Here is a 25735-nt window from a genome sequence, read left to right on the forward strand (position 1 = left end):
TCTATTATATTATGACAGACCAGCCAGATCTACTGTATCTATTATATTATGACAGAGCAGCCAGATCTACTGTATTTATTATATTATGACAGACCAGCCAGATCTACTGTATCTATTATATTATGACAGAGCAGCCAGATCTACTGTATTTATTATATTATGACAGACCAGCTAGATCTACTGTCTCATTTATATTATGACAGACCAGCTAGATCTACTGTCTCATTTATATTATGACAGACCAGCTAGATCTACACTCTCTATTGTATTATGACAGACCAGCTAGATCTACTTTCTCATTTATATTATGACAGACCAGCTATAACTACTGTCTCTGCTATATTATGACAGACCAGCTAAATCTACTGTCTCATTTATATAATGACAGACCAGCTAGATCTACTGTCTCTATTGTATTATGACAGACCAGCTATATCTACTGTCTGTATTTTATTATGGCAGACCAGTTAGATCTACTGTCTCTATTGTATTATGACAGACCAGCTAGATCTACTGTCTCGATTATATTATGACAGACCAGCTAGATCTACTGTCTCATTTATATTATGACAGACCAGCTAGATCTACTGTCTCATTTATATTACGGCAGACCAGCTAGATCTACACTCTCTATTATATTATGACAGACCAGATAGATATTCTGTCTCTATTATATTATGACAGACCAGCCAGATCTACTGTATCTATTATATTATGACAGAGCAGCCAGATCTACTGTATTTATTATATTATGACAGACCAGCCAGATCTACTGTATCTATTATATTATGACAGAGCAGCCAGATCTACTGTATTTATTATATTATGACAGACCAGCTAGATCTACTGTCTCATTTATATTATGACAGACCAGCTAGATCTACTGTCTCATTTATATTATGACAGACCAGCTAGATCTACTGTCTCTATTGTATTATGACAGACCAGCTATATCTACTGTCTGTATTTTATTATGGCAGACCAGTTAGATCTACTGTCTCATTTATATTATGACAGACCAGCTAGATCTACTGTCTCATTTATATTACGACAGACCAGCTAGATCTACTCTCTCTATTATATTATGACAGACCAGCTAGATCTACTGTCTCATTTATATTATGACAGACCAGCTATAACTACTGTCTCTGTTATATTATGACAGACCAGCTATATCGAATGTCTCTTATATCATGACAGACAAGCTAGATATACTGTCTCAATTATAATATGACAGACCAGATAGATCTACTGTCTCTATTATAATATGACAGACCAGATAGATCTACTGTCTCTATTATAATATGACAGACCAGATAGATCTACTGTCTCTATTGTATTATGACAGACCAGCTAGATCTACTGTCTCTATTATATTATGACAGACCAGACATATCAAATGTCTCTTATATCATGACAGACCAGCTAGATATACTGTCTCTATTATAATATGACAGACCAGATAGATCTACTGTCTCTATTATATTATGACAGATCAGCTAGATCTAGTGTCTCATTTCTATTATGACAGACCAGCTAGATCTACTGTCTCTATTATATTATGATAGAACAACTAGATCTACTGTCTCTATTATATTATGACAGACCAGCTAGATCTACTGTCTCTATTGTATTATGACAGACCAGCTAGATCTACTGTCTCTATTATATTATGACAGACCAGCTAGATCTACTGTCTCTATTATATTATGACATACTATGTATATATTCTGTCTCTATTATATTATGACAGACCAGATAGATATTCTGTCTCTATTATATTATGACAGACCAGCCAGATCTACTGTATCTATTATATTATGACAGAGCAGCCAGATCTACTGTATTTATTATATTATGACAGACCAGCCAGATCTACTGTATCTATTATATTATGACAGAGCAGCCAGATCTACTGTATTTATTATATTATGACAGACCAGCTAGATCTACTGTCTCATTTATATTATGACAGACCAGCTAGATCTACTGTCTCATTTATATTATGACAGACCAGCTAGATCTACACTCTCTATTGTATTATGACAGACCAGCTAGATCTACTTTCTCATTTATATTATGACAGACCAGCTATAACTACTGTCTCTGCTATATTATGACAGACCAGCTAAATCTACTGTCTCATTTATATAATGACAGACCAGCTAGATCTACTGTCTCTATTGTATTATGACAGACCAGCTATATCTACTGTCTGTATTTTATTATGGCAGACCAGTTAGATCTACTGTCTCTATTGTATTATGACAGACCAGCTAGATCTACTGTCTCTATTGTATTATGACAGACCAGCTAGATCTACAGGCTCTATTATATTATGACATACCAGCTAGATCTACTGTCTCTATTGTATTATGACAGACCAGCTAGATCTACAGGCTCTATTATATTATGACAGACCAGCTAGATCTACTGTCTCTATTATATTATGACAGAGCAGCTATATCGAATGTCTCTTATATCATGACAGACCAGCTAGATATACTGTCTCTATTATAATATGACAGACCAGATAGATCTACTGTCTCTATTATATTATGACAGACCAGCTAGATCTACTGTCTCTATTGTATTATGACAGACCAGCTAGATCTACTGTCTCTATTATTTTATGACAGACCATATATATATTCTGTCTCTATTATAATATGACAGACCAGATAGATATTCTGTCTCTATTATATTATGACAGACCAGATAGATATTCTGTCTCTATTATATTATGACAGACCAGACAGATCTACTGTATCTATTATATTATGACAGAGCAGCCAGATCTACTGTATTTATTATATTAGGACAGACCAGCCAGATCTACTGTATCTATTATATTATGACAGAGCAGCCAGATCTACTGTATTTATTATATTATGACAGACCAGTTAGATCTACTGTCTCTATTGTATTATGACAGACGAGATATATCTACTGTCTCGATTATATTATGACAGTGCAGTTAGATCTACTGTCTCTATTGTATTATGACAGACCAGCTAGATCTACTGTCTCTATTATATTATGACAGACAATATAGATATTCTGTCTCTATTATATTATGACAGACCAGATAGATATTCTGTCTCTATTATATTATGACAGACCAGCCAGATCTACTGTATCTGTTATATTATGACAGACCAGCTAGGTGTACTGTCTATATGTCTCTATTATATTATGACAGATCAGCTAGATCTAGTGTCTCATTTCTATTATGACAGACCAGCTAGATCTACTGTCTCTATTATATTATGACAGATCAGCTAGATCTAGTGTCTCATTTCTATTATGACAGACCAGCTAGATCTACTGTCTCTATTATATTATGATAGAACAACTAGATCTACTGTCTCTATTATATTATGACAGACCAGCTAGATCTACTGTCTCTATTGTATTATGACAGACCAGCTAGATCTACTGTCTCTATTATATTATGACAGACCAGCTAGATCTACTGTCTCTATTATATTATGACATACTATGTATATATTCTGTCTCTATTATATTATGACAGACCAGATAGATATTCTGTCTCTATTATATTATGACAGACCAGCTAGATCTACTGTCTCTATTATATTATGACAGACCAGATAGATATTCTGTCTCTATTATATTATGACAGACCAGCTAGATCTACTGTCTCATTTATATTATGACAGACCAGCTAGATCTACTGTCTCATTTATATTACGGCAGACCAGCTAGATCTACACTCTCTATTATATTATGACAGACCAGATAGATATTCTGTCTCTATTATATTATGACAGACCAGCCAGATCTACTGTATCTATTATATTATGACAGAGCAGCCAGATCTACTGTATTTATTATATTATGACAGACCAGATAGATATTCTGTCTCTATTATATTATGACAGACCAGCTAGATCTACTGTCTCATTTATATTATGACAGACCAGCTAGATCTACTGTCTCATTTATATTACGGCAGACCAGCTAGATCTACACTCTCTATTATATTATGACAGACCAGATAGATATTCTGTCTCTATTATATTATGACAGACCAGCTAGATCTACTGTCTCTATTATAATATGACAGATCAGCTAGATCTACTGTCTCTATTATATTGTGACAGACCAGCCAGATCTAGTGTTTCTATTATATTATGATAGACCAACTAGATTTACTGTCTCTATTATATTATGATAGACCAACTAGATCTACTGTCTCTATTATAATATGACAGACCAGATAGATCTACTGTCTCTATTATATTATGACAGACCAGCCAGATCTACTGTATCTGTTATATTATGACAGACCAGCTAGGTGTACTGTCTATATGTCTCTATTATATTATGACAGACCAGCTAGATCTACTGGCTCTATTATATTATGACTTACCAAGTAGATCTACTGTCTTTATTATATTATGACAGACCAGATTGACATTCTGTCTCTATTGTAATATGACAGACCAGCTTGATCTACTGTCTCTATTATATTATGACAGACCAGTTAGATCTGCTGTCTCTATTGTATTATGACAGACCAGATATATCTACTGTCTCGATTATATTATGACAGACCAGTTAGATCTACTGTCTCTATTATATTATGACAGACCAGCCAGATCTACTGTATCTATTATATTATGACAGACCAGCTAGATGTACTGTTTCTATGTCTCTATTATATTATGACAGACCAGCTAGATTTACTGTCTCTATTAAATTATGACAGACCAGCTAGATCTAGTGTTTCTATTATATTATTATAGACCAACTAGATCTACTGGCTCTATTATATTATGACAGACCAGCTAGATCTACTGTCTCATTTATATTATGACAGACCAGCTAGATCTACTGTCTCATTTATATTATGACAGACCAGCTAGATCTACTGTCTCATTTATATTATGACAGACCAGCTAGATCTACACTCTCTATTGTATTATGACAGACCAGCTAGATCTACTGTCTCATTTATATTATGACAGACCAGCTAGATCTACACTCTCTATTGTATTATGACAGACCAGCTAGATCTACTGTCTCATTTATATTATGACAGACCAGCTAGATCTACTGTCTCATTTATATTATGACAGACCAGCTAGATCTACTTTCTCATTTATATTATGACAGACCAGCTATAACTACTGTCTCTGCTATATTATGACAGACCAGCTAAATCTACTGTCTCATTTATATAATGACAGACCAGCTAGATCTACTGTCTCTATTGTATTATGACAGACCAGCTATATCTACTGTCTGTATTTTATTATGGCAGACCAGTTAGATCTACTGTCTCTATTGTATTATGACAGACCAGCTAGATCTACTGTCTCGATTATATTATGACAGACCAGCTAGATCTACTGTCTCTATTGTATTATGACAGACCAGCTAGATCTACAGGCTCTATTATATTATGACATACCAGCTAGATCTACTGTCTCTATTGTATTATGACAGACCAGCTAGATCTACTGTCTCTATTATATTATGACAGAGCAGCTATATCGAATGTCTCTTATATCATGACAGACCAGCTAGATATACTGTCTCTATTATAATATGACAGACCAGATAGATCTACTGTCTCTATTATATTATGACAGACCAGCTAGATCTACTGTCTCTATTGTATTATGACAGACCAGCTAGATCTACTGTCTCTATTATTTTATGACAGACCATATATATATTCTGTCTCTATTATAATATGACAGACCAGATAGATATTCTGTCTCTATTATATTATGACAGACCAGCTAGATCTACTGTCTCTATTATATTATGACAGACCAGCCAGATCTACTGTATCTATTATATTATGACAGAGCAGCCAGATCTACTGTATTTATTATATTATGACAGACCAGTTAGATCTACTGTCTCTATTGTATTATGACAGACGAGATATATCTACTGTCTCGATTATATTATGACAGTGCAGTTAGATCTACTGTCTCTATTGTATTATGACAGACCAGCTAGATCTACTGTCTCTATTATATTATGACAGACAAGATAGATATTCTGTCTCTATTATATTATGACAGACCAGATAGATATTCTGTCTCTATTATATTATGACAGACCAGCTAGATCTACTGTCTCTATTATATTATGACAGACCAGATAGATATTCTGTCTCTATTATATTATGACAGACCAGCCAGATCTACTGTATCTATTATATTATGACAGAGCAGCCAGATCTACTGTATTTATTATATTATGACAGACCAGCCAGATCTACTGTATCTATTATATTATGCCAGACCAGCCAGATCTACTGTATCTATTATATTATGACAGACCAGCCAGATCTACTGTCTCAATTATATTATGACAGACCAGATAGATCTACTGTCTTTATGTCTCTATTATATTATGACAGACCAGCTAGATCTACTGGCTCTATTATATTATGACATACCAGCTAGATCTACTTTCTTAATTATATTATGACAGACCAGATTGACATTCTGTCTCTTTTATAATATGACAGACCAGCCTGATCTACTGTCTCTATTATATTATGACAGACCAGCTAGATCTACTGTCTCAATTATATTATGACAGACCAGATAGATCTACTGTCTCTCTTATAATATGACAGATCAGCTAGATCTACTGTCTCTATTATATTGTGACAGACCAGCCAGATCTAGTGTTTCTATTATATTATGATAGACCAACTAGATTTACTGTCTCTATTATATTATGACAGACCAGCTAGATCTACTGTCTCTATTATAATATGACAGACCAGATAGATCTACTGTATCTATTATATTATGACAGAGCAGCCAGATTTACTGGCTCTATTATATTATGACATACCTGCTAGATCTACTATCTTTATTATATTATGACAGACCAGATTGACATTCTGTCTCTATTATTATATGACAGACCAGCCTGATCTACTGTCTCTATTATATTATGACAGACCAGCTAGATCTACTGTATCTATTATATTATGACAGACCAGCTAGATGTACTGTCGCTATGTCTCTATTATATTATGACAGACCAGCCAGATGTACTGTATCTATTATATTATGACAGATCAGATATATCTACTGTCTCGATAATATTATGACAGACCAGTTAGATCTACTGACTCTATTGTATTATGACAGACCAGCTACATCTATTGTCTCTATTATATTATGACATACCAGCTAGATCTACTGTCTCTATTATATTATGACAGACCAGCTAGATCTATTGTCTCTATTGTATTATGACAGACCAGCTAGATCTACTGGCTCTATTATATTATGACATACCAGCTCGATCTACTGTCTCTATTATATTATGACAGACCAGATAGATCTACTGTCTCTATTATATTTTGACAGACCAGCTAGATGTACTGTTTCTATTATATTATGTTAGACCAGATAGATCTACTGTCTCTATTATAATATGACAGACCAGCTGTATGTACTGTCTTTATTATATTATGACAGACCAGCTTGATCTACTGTCTTTATTATATCATGACAGACCAGCTAGATCTACTGTCTCTATTATATTATGACATACCAGCTAGATCTACTGTCTCTATTATATTATGACAGACCAGCTAGATGTACTGTCGCTATGTCTCTATTATATTATGACAGACCAGCCAGATGTACTGTATCTATTATATTATGACAGACCAGCTAGATCTACTGTCTCTATTATGTTATGACAGACAAGTGAGATCTAATGTCTCTATTGTATTATGACAGATCAGATATATCTACTGTCTCGATAATATTATGACAGACCAGTTAGATCTACTGACTCTATTGTATTATGACAGACCAGCTACATCTACTGTCTCTATTATATTATGACATACCAGCTAGATCTACTGTCTCTATTATATTATGACAGACCAGCTAGATCTACTGGCTCTATTATATTATGACATACCAGCTCGATCTACTGTCTCTATTATATTATGACAGACCAGCTAGATCTACTCTCTCTATTGTATTATGACAGACCAGCTAGATCTACTGGCTCTATTATATTATGACATACCAGATCGATCTACTGTCTCTATTATATTATGACAGACAAGATAGATCTACTGTCTCTATTATATTTTGACAGACCAGCTAGATGTACTGTCTCTATGTCTCTATTATATTATGACAGACCAGCTAGATCTACTGTTTCTATTATATTATGTTAGACCAGATAGATCTACTGTCTCTATTATAATATGACAGACCAGCTGTATGTACTGTCTTTATTATATTATGACAGACCAGCTAGATCTACTGTCTTTATTATATTATGACAGACCAGCTAGATCTACTGTCTCTATTATATTATGACATACCAGCTAGATCTACTGTCTCTATTATATTATGACAGACCAGCTAGATCTACTGTATCTATTATATTATGACAGACCAGATATAGCTACTGTCTCGATTATATTATGACAGACCAGTTAGATCTACTGTCTCTATTGTATTATGACAGACCAGCTAGATATACTGTCTCTATTATATTCTGACATACCAGCTAGATCTACTGCCTTTATTATATTATGAATGACCAGATAGATCTACTGTCTCTATTATATTATGACAGACCAGGTAGATATTCTGTCTCTATTATATTATGACAGAGCAGATAGATATTCTGTCTCTATTATATTATGACAGACCAGCCAGATCTACTGTCTCTATTATATTATGACAGAGCAGCCAGATCTACTGTATCTATTATATTATGACAGACCAGCTAGATGTACTGTCTCTGTCTCTATTATATTATGACAGACCAGCTAGATCTACTGTCTCTATTATAATATGACAGACCAGCCTGATCTACTGTCTCTATTATATTATGACAGACCAGCTAGATCTGCTGTCTCTATTATATTATGACAGACCAGCTAGATCTACTGTCTTTATTATATTATGACAGACCAGCTATATCTAATGTCTCTATTATATTATGACAGACCAGCTAGATCTACTGTCTCTATTGTATTATGACAGACCAGCTAGACCTACTGTCTCTATTATATTATGACATACCAGCTAGATCTACTGTCGCTATTATATTATGACAGACCAGATAGATCTACTGTCTCTATTATATTATGACAGACCAGCTAGATCTACTGTCTTTATTATATTATGACAGACCAGCTAGATGTACTGTCTCTATTATATTATGACATACCAGCTAGATCTACAGTCTCTATTGTATTATGACAGACCAGATAGATCTACTGTCTCTATTATAAAATGACAGACCAGATAGATCTTCTGTCTCTATTATAATATGACAGACCAGATAGATCTACTGTCTCTATTATAATATGACATACCAGATAGATCTACTGTCTCTATTATAAAATGACAGACCAGATAGATCTTCTGTCTCTATTATATTATGACAGACCAGCTAGATCTACTGTCTCTATTGTATTATGACAGACCAGCTAGATCTACTGTCTCTATTGTATTATGACAGACCAGCTAGATCTACTGGCTCTATTATATTACGACAGACCAGTTAGATCAACTGTCTCTATTATATTATGACAGACCAGCTATGTCTACTGTCTCATTTATATTATGACAGACCATCTAGATCTACTGTCTATATTATATTATGACACACCAGCTAGATCTACTGTCTCTATATCTCTATTATAATATGACAGACCAGCTAGATGTACTGTCTCTATATCTCTATTATATTATGACAGACCAGCTAGATCTACCCATTCTATTATATTATGGAATACCAGCCAGATGTAATGTATCTATTATATTATGACAGACCAGCTAGATCTGCTGTCTCTATGATATTATGACAGACCAGCTAGATCTACTGTCTTTATTATATTATGACAGACAAGCTATATCTAATGTCTCTATTATATTATGACAGACCAGCTAGATCTACTGTCTCATTTATATTAAGACAGACCAGCTAGATGTACTGTCTCTATATCTCTATTATATTATGACAGACCAGCTAGATCTACCCATTCTATTATATTATGGAATACCAGCCAGATGTAATGTATCTATTATATTATGACAGACCAGCCAGATGTACTGTATCTATTATATTATGACAGACCAGCTAGATCTACTGTCTCTATTATGTTATGACAGACAAGTTAGATCTAATGTCTCTATTGTATTATGACAGATCAGATATATCTACTGTCTCGATAATATTATGACAGACCAGTTAGATCTACTGACTCTATTGTATTATGACAGACCAGCTACATCTACTGTCTCTATTATATTATGACATACCAGCTAGATCTACTGTCTCTATTATATTATGACAGACCAGCTAGATCTACTGTCTCTATTGTATTATGACAGACCAGCTAGATCTACTGGCTCTATTATATTATGACATACCAGCTCGATCTACTGTCTCTATTATATTATGACAGACCAGATAGATCTACTGTCTCTATTATATTTTGACAGACCAGCTAGATGTACTGTCTCTATGTCTCTATTATATTATGACAGACCAGCTAGATCTACTGTTTCTATTATATTATGTTAGACCAGATAGATCTACTGTCTCTATTATAATATGACAGACCAGCTGTATGTAATGTCTTTATTATATTATGACAGACCAGCTAGATCTACTGTCTTTATTATATTATGACAGACCAGCTATATCTACTGTCTCTATTGTATTATGACAGACCAGCTAGATCTACTGTCTCTATTATATTATGACATACCAGCTAGATCTACTGTCTCTATTATATTATGACAGACCAGCCAGATCTACTGTATCTATTATATTATGACAGACCAGATATAGCTACTGTCTCGATTATATTATGACAGACCAGTTAGATCTACTGTCTCTATTGTATTATGACAGACCAGCTAGATCTACTGTCTCTATTATATTCTGACATACCAGCTAGATCTACTGCCTTTATTATATTATGAATGACCAGATATATCTACTGTCTCTATTATATTATGACAGACCAGGTAGATATTCTGTCTCTATTATATTATGACAGAGCAGATAGATATTCTGTCTCTATTATATTATGACAGACCAGCCAGATCTACTGTATCTATTATATTATGACAGAGCAGCCAGATCTACTGTATCTATTATATTATGACAGATCAGCTAGATGTACTGTCTCTATGTCTCTATTATATTATGACAGACCAGCTAGATCTACTGTCTCTATTATAATATGACAGACCAGCTGTATGTACTGCCTTTATTATATTATGACAGACCAGCTAGATCTACTGTCTTTATTATATTATGACAGACCAACTAGATCTACTGTCTCATTTATATTATGATAGACCAGCTATGTCGAATGTCCCTATTATATTATGACAGACCAGATAGATCTACTGTCTCATTTATATTATGACAGACCAGCTAGAGTTACTGTCACATTTATATTATGACAGACCAGTTAGATCTACACTCTCTATTATATTATGACAGACCAGCCAGGTGTACTGTATCTATTATATTATGACAGACCACCTACATCTACTGTCTCTATTATATTATGATAGACCAGCTAGATCTACTGTCTCTATTATATTATGACATACCAGCTAGATCTACTGTCTCTATTATATTATGACATACCAGCTAGATATACTGTCTCTATTATAATATGACCGACCAGATAAGTCTACTGTCTATGTTATATTGAGACAGACCAGATAGATCTACTGTCTCTATTATATTATGACAGACCAGCTAGATCTAATGTCACTATTATATTATGACAGACCAGCTAGATCTACTGTCTCTATTGTATTATGACAGACCAGCTAGATCTACTGGCTCTATTATATTACGACAGACCAGCTAGATCAACTGTCTCTATTATATTATGACAGACCAGCTATGTCTACTGTCTCATTTATATTATGACAGACATCTAGATCTACTGTCTCTATTATATTATGACAGACCAGCTAGATCTACTGTCTCTATATCTCTATTATAATATGACAGACCAGCTAGATGTACTGTCTCTATATCTCTATTATATTATGACAGACCAGCTAGATCTACCCTCTCTATTATATTATGGAATACCAGTTAGATCTACTGTCTCTATTGTATTATGACAGACCAGCTAGATCTACTGTCTCTATTATATTATGACAGACAAGCTAGATCTGCTGTCTCTATTATATTATGACAGACCAGCTAGATCTACTGTCTTTATTATATTATGACAGACCAGCTATATCTAATGTCTCTATTATATTATGACAGACCAGCTAGCTCTACTGTCTCTATTGTATTATGACAGACCAGCTAGACCTACTGTCTCTATTATATTATGACATACCAGCTAGATCTACTGTCGCTATTATATTATGACAGACCAGATAGATCTACTGTCTCTATTATATTATGACAGACCAGCTAGATCTACTGTCTTTATTATATTATGACAGACCAGCTAGATCTACTGTCTCATTTATATTATGACAAACCAACTAAATCCACTGTCTCTATTATATTATGATAGACCAACTAGATCTACTGTATCTATTATATTATGACAGAGCAGCCAGATCTACTGTATCTGTTATATTATGACAGACCAGCTAGATGTACTGTCTCTATTATATTATGACATACCAGCTAGATCTACAGTCTCTATTGTATTATGACAGACCAGATAGATCTACTGTCTCTATTATAAAATGACAGACCAGATAGATCTTCTGTCTCTATTATAATATGACAGACCAGATAGATCTACTGTCTCTATTATAATATGACATACCAGATAGATCTACTGTCTCTATTATAAAATGACAGACCAGATAGATCTTCTGTCTCTATTATATTATGACAGACCAGCTAGATCTACTGTCTCTATTGTATTATGACAGACCAGCTAGATCTACTGTCTCTATTGTATTATGACAGACCAGCTAGATCTACTGGCTCTATTATATTACGACAGACCAGCTAGATCAACTGTCTCTATTATATTATGACAGACCAGCTATGTCTACTGTCTCATTTATATTATGACAGACCATCTAGATCTACTGTCTATATTATATTATGACACACCAGCTAGATCTACTGTCTCTATATCTCTATTATAATATGACAGACCAGCTAGATGTACTGTCTCTATATCTCTATTATATTATGACAGACCAGCTAGATCTGCTGTCTCTATGATATTATGACAGACCAGCTAGATCTACTGTCTTTATTATATTATGACAGACAAGCTATATCTAATGTCTCTATTATATTATGACAGACCAGCTAGATCTACTGTCTCATTTATATCAAGACAGACCAGCTAGATCTACTGTCTTTATAATATCATGACAGACCACCTACATCTACTGTTTCTATTATATTTTGACAGACCAGCTAGATCTACTGTCTTATTTATATTATGACAGACCAGCTCGATCTACTGTCTCTATTATATTTTGACATACCAGCTAAATCTACTGTCTCTATTATATTATGACATACCAGCTTGATATACTGTCTCTATTATAATATGACCGACCAGATAAGTCTACTGTCTATGTTATATTATGACAGACCAGATAGATCTACTGTCTCTATTATATTATGACAGACCAGCTAGATCTAATGTCACTATTATATTATGACAGACCAGCTAGATCTACTGTCTCTATTTTATTATGACAGACCAGCTAGATCTACTGGCTCTATTATATTACGACAGACCAGCTAGATCAACTGTCTCTATTATATTATGACACACCAGCTAGATTTACTGCCTCTATTATATTATGACAGACCAGCTAGATCTACTGTCTCTATATCTCTATTATAATATGACAGACCAGCTAGATCTACCCTCTCTATTATATTATGGAATACCAGTTAGATCTACTGTCTCTATTGTATTATGACAGACCAGCTAGATCTAAGGTCTCTATTATATTATGACAGACCAGCTAGATCTCCTGTCTCTATTATATTATGACATACCAGCTAGATCTACTGTCTTTATTAAATTATGACAGACCAGCTAGATCTACTGTCTCTATTATATTATGACAGACCAGATAGATCTACTGTCTCTATTATAATATGATAGACCAACTAGATCTACTGTCTCTATTATATTATGACAGACCATGTAGATCTACTGTCTCTATTATAATATGATAGACCAGCTAGATCTACTGTCTCTATTGTATTATGACAGACCAGCTAGACCTACTGTCTCTATTATATTATGACATACCAGCTATATCGAATGTCCCTATTATATTATGACAGACCAGCTATGTCTACTGTCTCATTTATATTATGACAGACCATCTAGATCTACTGTCTCTATTATATTATGACACACCAGCTAGATTTACTGCCTCTATTATATTATGACAGACCAGCTAGATCTACTGTCTCTATATCTCTATTATAATATGACAGACCAGCTAGATCTACTGTCTCTATATCTCTATTATATTATGACAGACCAGCTAGATCTACTGGCTCTATTGTATTATGACAGACCAGCTAGACCTACTGTCTCTATTCTATTATGACATACCAACAAGTTCTACTGTCTCTACTATATTATGACAGACCAGATAGATCTACTGTCTTTATTAAATTATGACAGACCAGCTAGATCTACTGTCTCATTTATATTATGACAAACCAACAAGATCTACTGTCTGTATTATATTATGATAGACCAACTAGATCTACTGTGTCTATTATATTATGACAGACCAGATAGATCTACTGTCTCTATTATAGAATGACAGACCAGATAGATCTATTGTCTCTATTATATTATGACAGACCAGCTAGATCTACTGTCTTATTTATATTATGACAGACCAGCTCGATCTACTATCTCTATTATATTATGACATACCAGCTAAATCTACTGTCTCTATTATATTATGACATACCAGCTAGATATACTGTCTCTATTATAATATGACCGACCAGATAAGTCTACTGTCTATGTTATATTATGACAGACCAGATATATCTACTGTCTCTATTATATTATGACAGACCAGCTAGATCTAATGTCACTATTATATTATGACAGACCAGCTAGATCTACTGTCTCTATTGTATTATGACAGACCAGCTAGATCTACTGGCTCTATTATATTACGACAGACCAAATAGATCAACTGTACTATTATATTATGACAGACCAGCTATGTCTACTGTCTCATTTATATTATGACAGACCATCTAGATCTACTGTCTCTATTATATTATGACACACCAGCTAGATTTACTGCCTCTATTATAATATGACAGACCAGCTAGATGTACTGTCTCTATATCTCTATTATATTATGACAGACCAGCTAGATCTACTGTCTCTATATCTCTATTATATTATGACAGACAAGCTAGATCTACCCTCTCTATTATATTATGACAGACAAGTTAGATCTACTGTCTCTATTGTATTATGACAGACAAGCTAGATCTACTGTCTCTATTATATTATGACATACCAGCTAGATCTACTGTCTCTATTATACTATGACAGACCAGATATATCTAATATATCTGTTATATTATGACAGACCAGCTAGATCTACTGTCTTTATTATATTATGACAGACCAGCTATATCGAATGTCTCTATTATATTATGACAGACCAGCTAGATCTGCTGTCTCTATATTATGACAGACCAGGTAGATCTACTGTCTTTATTATATTATGACTGACCATCTATATCTAATGTCTCTATTATATTATGATAGACCAGCTAGATCTACTGTCTCATTTATATTATGATAGACCAGCTATATCGAATGTCTTTATAATATCATGACAGACCACCTACATCTACTGTTTCTATTATATTTTGACAGACCAGCTAGATCTACTGTCTTATTTATATTATGACACACCAGCTCGATCTACTGTCTCAATTATATTATGACATACCAGCTAAATCCACTGTCTCTATTATATTATGATAGACCAACTAGATCTACTGTATCTATTATATTATGACAGAGCAGCCAGATCTACTGTATCTGTTATATTATGACAGACCAGCTAGATGTACTGTCTCATTTATATTATGACAAACCAGCTAAATCCACTGTCTCTATTATATTATGATAGACCAACTAGATCTACTGTATCTATTATATTATGACAGAGCAGCCAGATCTACTGTATCTGTTATATTATGACAGACCAGCTATGTCTACTGTCTCATTTATATTATGACAGACCATCTAGATCTACTGTCTCTATTATATTATGACACACCAGCTAGATTTACTGCCTCTATTATATTATGACAGACCAGCTAGATCTACTGTCTCTATATCTCTATTATAATATGACAGACCAGCTAGATGTACTGTCTCTATATCTCTATTATATTATGACAGACCAGCTAGATCTACTGTCTCTATATCTCTATTATATTATGACAGACAAGCTAGATCTACCCTCTCTATTATATTATGACAGACAAGTTAGATCTACTGTCTCTATTGTATTATGACAGACAAGCTAGATCTACTGTCTCTATTATATTATGACATACCAGCTAGATCTACTGTCTCTATTATACTATGACAGACCAGATATATCTAATATATCTGTTATATTATGACAGACAAGCTAGATCTACTGTCTTTATTATATTATGACAGACCAGCTATATCGAATGTCTCTATTCTATTATGACATTCCAGCTAGATCTGCTGTCTCTATATTATGACAGACCAGGTAGATCTACTGTCTTTATTATATTATGACTGACCATCTATATCTAATGTCTCTATTATATTATGATAGACCAGCTTGATCTACTGTCTCATTTATACTATGATAGACCAGCTATATCGAATGTCTTTATAATATCATGACAGACCACCTACATCTACTGTTTCTATTATATTTTGACAGACCAGCTAGATCTACTGTCTTATTTATATTATGACACACCAGCTCGATCTACTGTCTCAATTATATTATGACATACCAGCTAAATCTACTGTCTCTATTATATTATGACATACCAGCTAGATATACTGTCTCTATTATAATATGACCGACCAGATAAGTCTACTGTCTATGTTATATTATGACAGACCAGATAGATCTACTGTCTCTATTATATTATGACAGACCAGCTAGATCTGCTGTCTCTATGCTATTATGACAGACCAGCTTGATCTACTGTCTTTATTATATTATGACAGACAAGCTATATCTAATGTCTCTATTATATTATGACAGACCAGCTTGATCTACTGTCTCATTTATATTAAGACAGACCAGCTAGATCTACTGTCTTTATAATATCATGACAGACCACCTACATCTACTGTTTCTATTATATTTTGACAGACCAGCTAGATCTACTGTCTTATTTATATTATGACAGACCAGCTCGATCTACTGTCTCTATTATATTATGACATACCAGCTAAATCTATTGTCTCTTTTATATTATGACATACCAGCTAGATATACTGTCTCTATTATAATATGACCGACCAGATAAGTCTACTGTCTATGTTATATTATGACAGACCAGATAGATCTACTGTCTCTATTTTATTATGACAGACCAGCTAGATCTAATGTCACTATTATATTATGACAGACCAGCTAGATCTACTGTCTCTATTTTATCATGACAGACCAGCTAGATCTACTGGCTCTATTATATTACGACAGACCAGCTAGATCAACTGTCTCTATTATATTATGACACACCAGCTAGATTTACTGCCTCTATTATATTATGACAGACCAGCTAGATCTACTGTCTCTATATCTCTATTATAATATGACAGACCAGCTAGATCTACCCTCTCTATTATATTATGGAATACCAGTTAGATCTACTGTCTCTATTGTATTATGACAGACCAGCTAGATCTACGGTCTCTATTATATTATGACAGACCAGCTAGATCTCCTGTCTCTATTAAATTATGACAGACCAGCTAGATCCACTGTCTCTATTATATTATGACAGACCAGATAGATCTACTGTCTCTATTATAATATGATAGACCAACTAGATCTACTGTCTCTATTATATTATGACAGAACAGCTAGACCTACTGTCTCTATTATATTATGACATACCAGCTATATCGAATGTCCCTATTATATTATGACAGACCAGCTATGTCTACTGTCTCATTTATATTATGACAGACCATCTAGATCTACTGTCTCTATTATATTATGACACACCAGCTAGATTTACTGTCTCTATATCTCTATTATATTATGACAGACCAGCTAGATCTACTGTTTCTATATCTCTATTATATTATGACAGACCAGCTAGATCTACCCTCTCTATTATATTATGACAGACAAGTTAGATCTACTGTCTCTATTGTATTATGACAGACAAGCTAGATCTACTGTCTCTATTATATTATGACATACCAGCTAGATCTACTGTCTCTATTATACTATGACAGACCAGATATATCTAATATATCTGTTATATTATGACAGACCAGCTAGATCTACAGTCTTTATTATATTATGACAGACCAGCTATATCGAATGTCTCTATTATATTATGACAGACCAGCTAGATCTGCTGTCTTTATTATATTATGACAGACCAGCTATATCTAATGTCTCTATTATATTATGATAGACCAGCTAGATCTACTGTCTCATTTATATTATGATAGACCAGCTATATCGAATGTCTTTATAATATCATGACAGACCACCTACATCTACTGTTTCTATTATATTTTGACAGACCAGCTAGATCTACTGTCTTATTTATATTATGACACACCAGCTCGATCTACTGTCTCAATTATATTATGACATACCAGCTAAATCTACTGTCTCTATTATATTATGACATACCAGCTAAATATACTGTCTCTATTATAATATGACCGACCAGATAAGTCTACTGTCTATGTTATATTATGACAGACCAGATAGATCTACTGTCTCTATTATATTATGACAGACCAGCTAGATCTAATGTCACTATTATATTATGACAGACCAGCTAGATCTACTGTCTCTATTGTATTATGACAGACCAGCTAGATCTACTGTCTTATTTATATTATGACAGACCAGCTCGATCTACTGTCTCTATTATATTATGACATACCAGCTAAATCTACTGTCTCTATTATATTATGACATACCAGCTAGATATACTGTCTCTATTATAATATGACCGACCAGATAAGACAACTGTCTATGTTATATTATGACAGACCAGATAGATCTACTGTCTCTATTATATTATGACAGACCAGCTAGATCTAATGTCACTATTATATTATGACAGACCAGCTAGATCAACTGTCTCTATTGTATTATGACAGACCAGCTAGATCTACTGTCTCATTTATATCATGACAGACCATCTAGATCTACTGTCTCTATTATACTATGACAGACCAGATATATCTAATATATCTGTTATATTATGACAGACCAGCTAGATCTACTGTCTCTATTATACTATGACAGACCAGATATATCTAATATATCTGTTATATTATGACAGACCAGCTAGATCTACTGTCTCTATTATAATATGACCGACCAGATAAGTCTACTGTCTCTATTATATTATGACAGACCAGCTAGATCTAATGTCTCTATTATATTATGACAGACCAGCTATGTCTACTGTCTCATTTATATTATGACAGACCATCTAGATCTACTGTCTCTACTATATTATGACACACCAGCTAGATTTACTGCCTCTATTATATTATGACAGACCAGCTAGATCTACTGTCTCTATATCTCTATTATAATATGACAGACCAGCTAGATCTACCCTCTCTATTATATTATGGAATACCAGTTAGATCTACTGTCTCTATTGTATTATGACAGACCAGCTAGATCTCCTGTCTCTATTATATTATGACATACCAGCTAGATCTACTGTCTTTATTAAATTATGACAGACCAGCTAGATCTACTGTCTCATTTCTATTATGACAAACCAGCTAGATCTACTGTCTCTATTATATCATGACATACCAGCTAGATCTACTGTCTCTATTATATTATGACAGACCAGATAGATCTACTGTCTCTATTATATTATGACATACCAGCTAGATCTATTGTCTCTATTATATTATGACAGACCAGCTAGATCTATTGTCTCTATTATATTATGACAGACCAGCTAGATCTACTGTCTCTATATCTCTATTATAATATGACAGACCAGCTAGATGTACTGTCTCTATATCTCTATTATATTATGACAGACCAGCTAGATTTACGGTCTCATTTATATTATGACAGACCATCTAGATCTACCCTCTCTATTATATTATGGAATACCAGCCAGATGTACTGTATCTATTATATTATGACAGACCAGCTAGATCTGCTGTCTCTATTATATTATGACAGACCAGCTAGATCTACTGTCTCATTTATATTAAGACAGACCAGATAGATCTACTGTCTTTATAATATCATGACAGACCACCTACATCTACTGTCTCTATTATATTATGACAGACCAGCTAGATCTACTGTCTTATTTATATTATGACATACCAGCTAAATCTACTGTCTCTATTATATTATGACATACCAGCTAGATATACTGTCTCTATTATAATATGACCGACCAGATAAGTCTACTGTCTATGTTATATTATGACAGACCAGATAGATCTACGGTCTCTATTATTTTATGACAGACCAGCTAGATCTAATGTCACTGTTATATTATGACAGACCAGCTAGATCTACTGTCTCTATTGTATTATGACAGACCAGCTAGATCTACTGGCTCTATTATATTACGACAGGCCAAATAGATCAACTGTCTCTATTATATTATGACAGACCAGCTATGTCTACTGTCTCATTTATATTATGACAGGCCATCTAGATCTACTGTCTCTATTATACTATGACAGACCAGATATATCTAATATATCTGTTATATTATGACAGACCAGCTAGATCTACTGTCTTTATTATATTATGACAGACCAGCTATATCTAATGTCTCTATTATATTATGATAGACCAGCTAGATCTACTGTCTCATTTATATTATGATAGACCAGCTATATCGAATGTCTTTATAATATCATGACAGACCACCTACATCTACTGTTTCTATTATATTTTGACAGACCAGCTAGATCTACTGTCTTATTTATATTATGACAGACCAGCTCGATCTACTGTCTCTATTATATTATGACATACCAGCTAAATCTACTGTCTCTATTATATTATGACAGACCAGCTAGATCTAATGTCACTATTATATTATGACAGACCAGCTAGATCTACTGTCTCTATTGTATTATGACAGACCAGCTAGATCTACTGTCTTATTTATATTATGACAGACCAGCTCGATCTACTGTCTCTATTATATTATGACATACCAGCTAAATCTACTGTCTCTATTATATTATGACATACCAGCTAGATATACTGTCTCTATTATAATATGACCGACCAGATAAGACAACTGTCTATGTTATATTATGACAGACCAGATAGATCTACTGTCTCTATTATATTATGACAGACCAGCTAGATCTAATGTCACTATTATATTATGACAGACCAGCTAGATCAACTGTCTCTATTGTATTATGACAGACCAGCTAGATCTACTGTCTCATTTATATCATGACAGACCATCTAGATCTACTGTCTCTATTATACTATGACAGACCAGATATATCTAATATATCTGTTATATTATGACAGACCAGCTAGATCTACTGTCTCTATTATACTATGACAGACCAGATATATCTAATATATCTGTTATATTATGACAGACCAGCTAGATCTACTGTCTCTATTATAATATGACCGACCAGATAAGTCTACTGTCTCTATTATATTATGACAGACCAGCTAGATCTAATGTCTCTATTATATTATGACAGACCAGCTATGTCTACTGTCTCATTTATATTATGACAGACCATCTAGATCTACTGTCTCTACTATATTATGACACACCAGCTAGATTTACTGCCTCTATTATATTATGACAGACCAGCTAGATCTACTGTCTCTATATCTCTATTATAATATGACAGACCAGCTAGATCTACCCTCTCTATTATATTATGGAATACCAGTTAGATCTACTGTCTCTATTGTATTATGACAGACCAGCTAGATCTCCTGTCTCTATTATATTATGACATACCAGCTAGATCTACTGTCTTTATTAAATTATGACAGACCAGCTAGATCTACTGTCTCATTTCTATTATGACAAACCAGCTAGATCTACTGTCTCTATTATATCATGACATACCAGCTAGATCTACTGTCTCTATTATATTATGACAGACCAGATAGATCTACTGTCTCTATTATATTATGACAGACCAGCTAGATCTATTGTCTCTATTATATTATGACAGACCAGCTAGATCTACTGTCTCTATATCTCTATTATAATATGACAGACCAGCTAGATGTACTGTCTCTATATCTCTATTATATTATGACAGACCAGCTAGATTTACGGTCTCATTTATATTATGACAGACCATCTAGATCTACCCTCTCTATTATATTATGGAATACCAGCCAGATGTACTGTATCTATTATATTATGACAGACCAGCTAGATCTGCTGTCTCTATTATATTATGACAGACCAGCTAGATCTACTGTCTCATTTATATTAAGACAGACCAGATAGATCTACTGTCTTTATAATATCATGACAGACCACCTACATCTACTGTCTCTATTATATTATGACAGACCAGCTAGATCTACTGTCTTATTTATATTATGACATACCAGCTAAATCTACTGTCTCTATTATATTATGACATACCAGCTAGATATACTGTCTCTATTATAATATGACCGACCAGATAAGTCTACTGTCTATGTTATATTATGACAGACCAGATAGATCTACGGTCTCTATTATTTTATGACAGACCAGCTAGATCTAATGTCACTGTTATATTATGACAGACCAGCTAGATCTACTGTCTCTATTGTATTATGACAGACCAGCTAGATCTACTGGCTCTATTATATTACGACAGGCCAAATAGATCAACTGTCTCTATTATATTATGACAGACCAGCTATGTCTACTGTCTCATTTATATTATGACAGGCCATCTAGATCTACTGTCTCTATTATACTATGACAGACCAGATATATCTAATATATCTGTTATATTATGACAGACCAGCTAGATCTACTGTCTTTATTATATTATGACAGACCAGCTATATCTAATGTCTCTATTATATTATGATAGACCAGCTAGATCTACTGTCTCATTTATATTATGATAGACCAGCTATATCGAATGTCTTTATAATATCATGACAGACCACCTACATCTACTGTTTCTATTATATTTTGACAGACCAGCTAGATCTACTGTCTTATTTATATTATGACAGACCAGCTCGATCTACTGTCTCTATTATATTATGACATACCAGCTAAATCTACTGTCTCTATTATATTATGACATACCAGCTAGATATACTGTCTCTATTATAATATGACCGACCAGATAAGTCTACTGTCTCTATAATATTATGACAGACCAGCTAGATCTAATGTCACTATTATATTATGACAGACCAGCTAGATCTACTGTCTCTATTATATTATGACAGACCAGCTATGTCTACTGTCTCATTTATATTATGACAGACCATCTAGATCTACTGTCTCTATTATATTATGACACACCAGCTAGATTTACTGCCTCTATTATATTATGACAGACCAGCTAGATATACTGTCTCTATATCTCTATTATAATGTGACAGACCAGCTAGATCTACCCTCTCTATTATATTATGGAATACCAGTTAGATCTACTGTCTCTATTGTATTATGACAGACCAGCTAGATCTCCTGTCTCTATTATATTATGACATACCAGCTAGATCTACTGTCTTTATTAAATTATGACAGACCAGCTAGATCTACTGTCTCATTTCTATTATGACAAACCAGCTAGATCTACTGTCTCTATTATATTATGATAGACCAACTAGATCTACTGTCTCTATTATATCATGACATACCAGCTAGATCTACTGTCTCTATTATATTATGACAGACCAGATAGATCTACTGTCTCTATTATATTATGACATACCAGCTAGATCTATTGTCTCTATTACATTATGACAGACCAGCTAGATCTACTGTCTCTATATCTCTATTATAATATGACAGACCAGCTAGATGTACTGTCTCTATATCTCTATTATATTATGACAGACCAGCTAGATTTACTGTCTCATTTATATTATGACAGACCATCTAGATCTACCCTCTCTATTATATTATGGAATACCAGCCAGATGTACTGTATCTATTATATTATGACAGACCAGCTAGATCTGCTGTCTCTATTATATTATGACAGACCAGCTACATCTACTGTCTTTATTATATTATGACAGACCAGCTATATCTAATGTCTCTATTATATTATGACAGACCAGCTAGATCTACTGTCTCATTTATATTAAGACAGATCAGATAGATCTACTGTCTTTATAATATCATGACAGACCACCTACATCTACTGTCTCTATTATATTATGACAGACCAGCTAGATCTACTGTCTTATTTATATTATGACAGACCAGCTCGATCTACTGTCTCTATTATATTATGACATACCAGCTAAATCTACTGTCTCTATTATATTATGACATACCAGATAGATATACTGTCTCTATTATAATATGACCGACCAGATAAGTCTACTGTCTATGTTATATTATGACAGACCAGATAGATCTACGGTCTCTATTATATTATGACAGACCAGCTAGATCTAATGTCACTGTTATATTATGACAGACCAGCTAGATCTACTGTCTCTATTGTATTATGACAGACCAGCTAGATCTACTGGCTCTATTATATTACGACAGGCCAAATAGATCAACTGTCTCTATTATATTATGACAGACCAGCTATGTCTACTGTCTCATTTATATTATGACAGGCCATCTAGATCTACTGTCTCTATTATACTATGACAGACCAGATATATCTAATATATCTGTTATATTATGACAGACCAGCTAGATCTACTGTCTTTATTATATTATGACAGACCAGCTATATCTAATGTCTCTATTATATTATGATAGACCAGCTAGATCTACTGTTTCATTTATATTATGATAGACCAGCTATATCGAATGTCTTTATAATATCATGACAGACCACCTACATCTACTGTTTCTATTATATTTTGACAGACCAGCTAGATCTACTGTCTTATTTATATTATGACAGACCAGCTCGATCTACTGTCTCTATTATATTATGACATACCAGCTAAATCTACTGTCTCTATTATATTATGACATACCAGCTAGATATACAGTCTCTATTATAATATGACCGACCAGATAAGTCTACTGTCTCTATTATATTATGACAGACCAGCTAGATCTAATGTCACTATTATATTATGACAGACCAGCTAGATCTACTGTCTCTATTATATTATGACAGACCAGCTAGATCTACTGTCTCTATTGTATTATGACAGACCAGCTAGATCTACTGTCTCATTTATATCATGACAGACCATCTAGATCTACTGTCTCTATTATACTATGACAGACCAGATATATCTAATATATCTGTTATATTATGACAGACTAGCTAGATCTACTGTCT

The sequence above is a fragment of the Oncorhynchus mykiss genome, chromosome 18 (assembly GCF_057628025.1).
Source record: "Oncorhynchus mykiss isolate SJ-2025 chromosome 18, ASM5762802v1, whole genome shotgun sequence".
Lineage (NCBI taxonomy): Eukaryota > Metazoa > Chordata > Actinopteri > Salmoniformes > Salmonidae > Oncorhynchus > Oncorhynchus mykiss.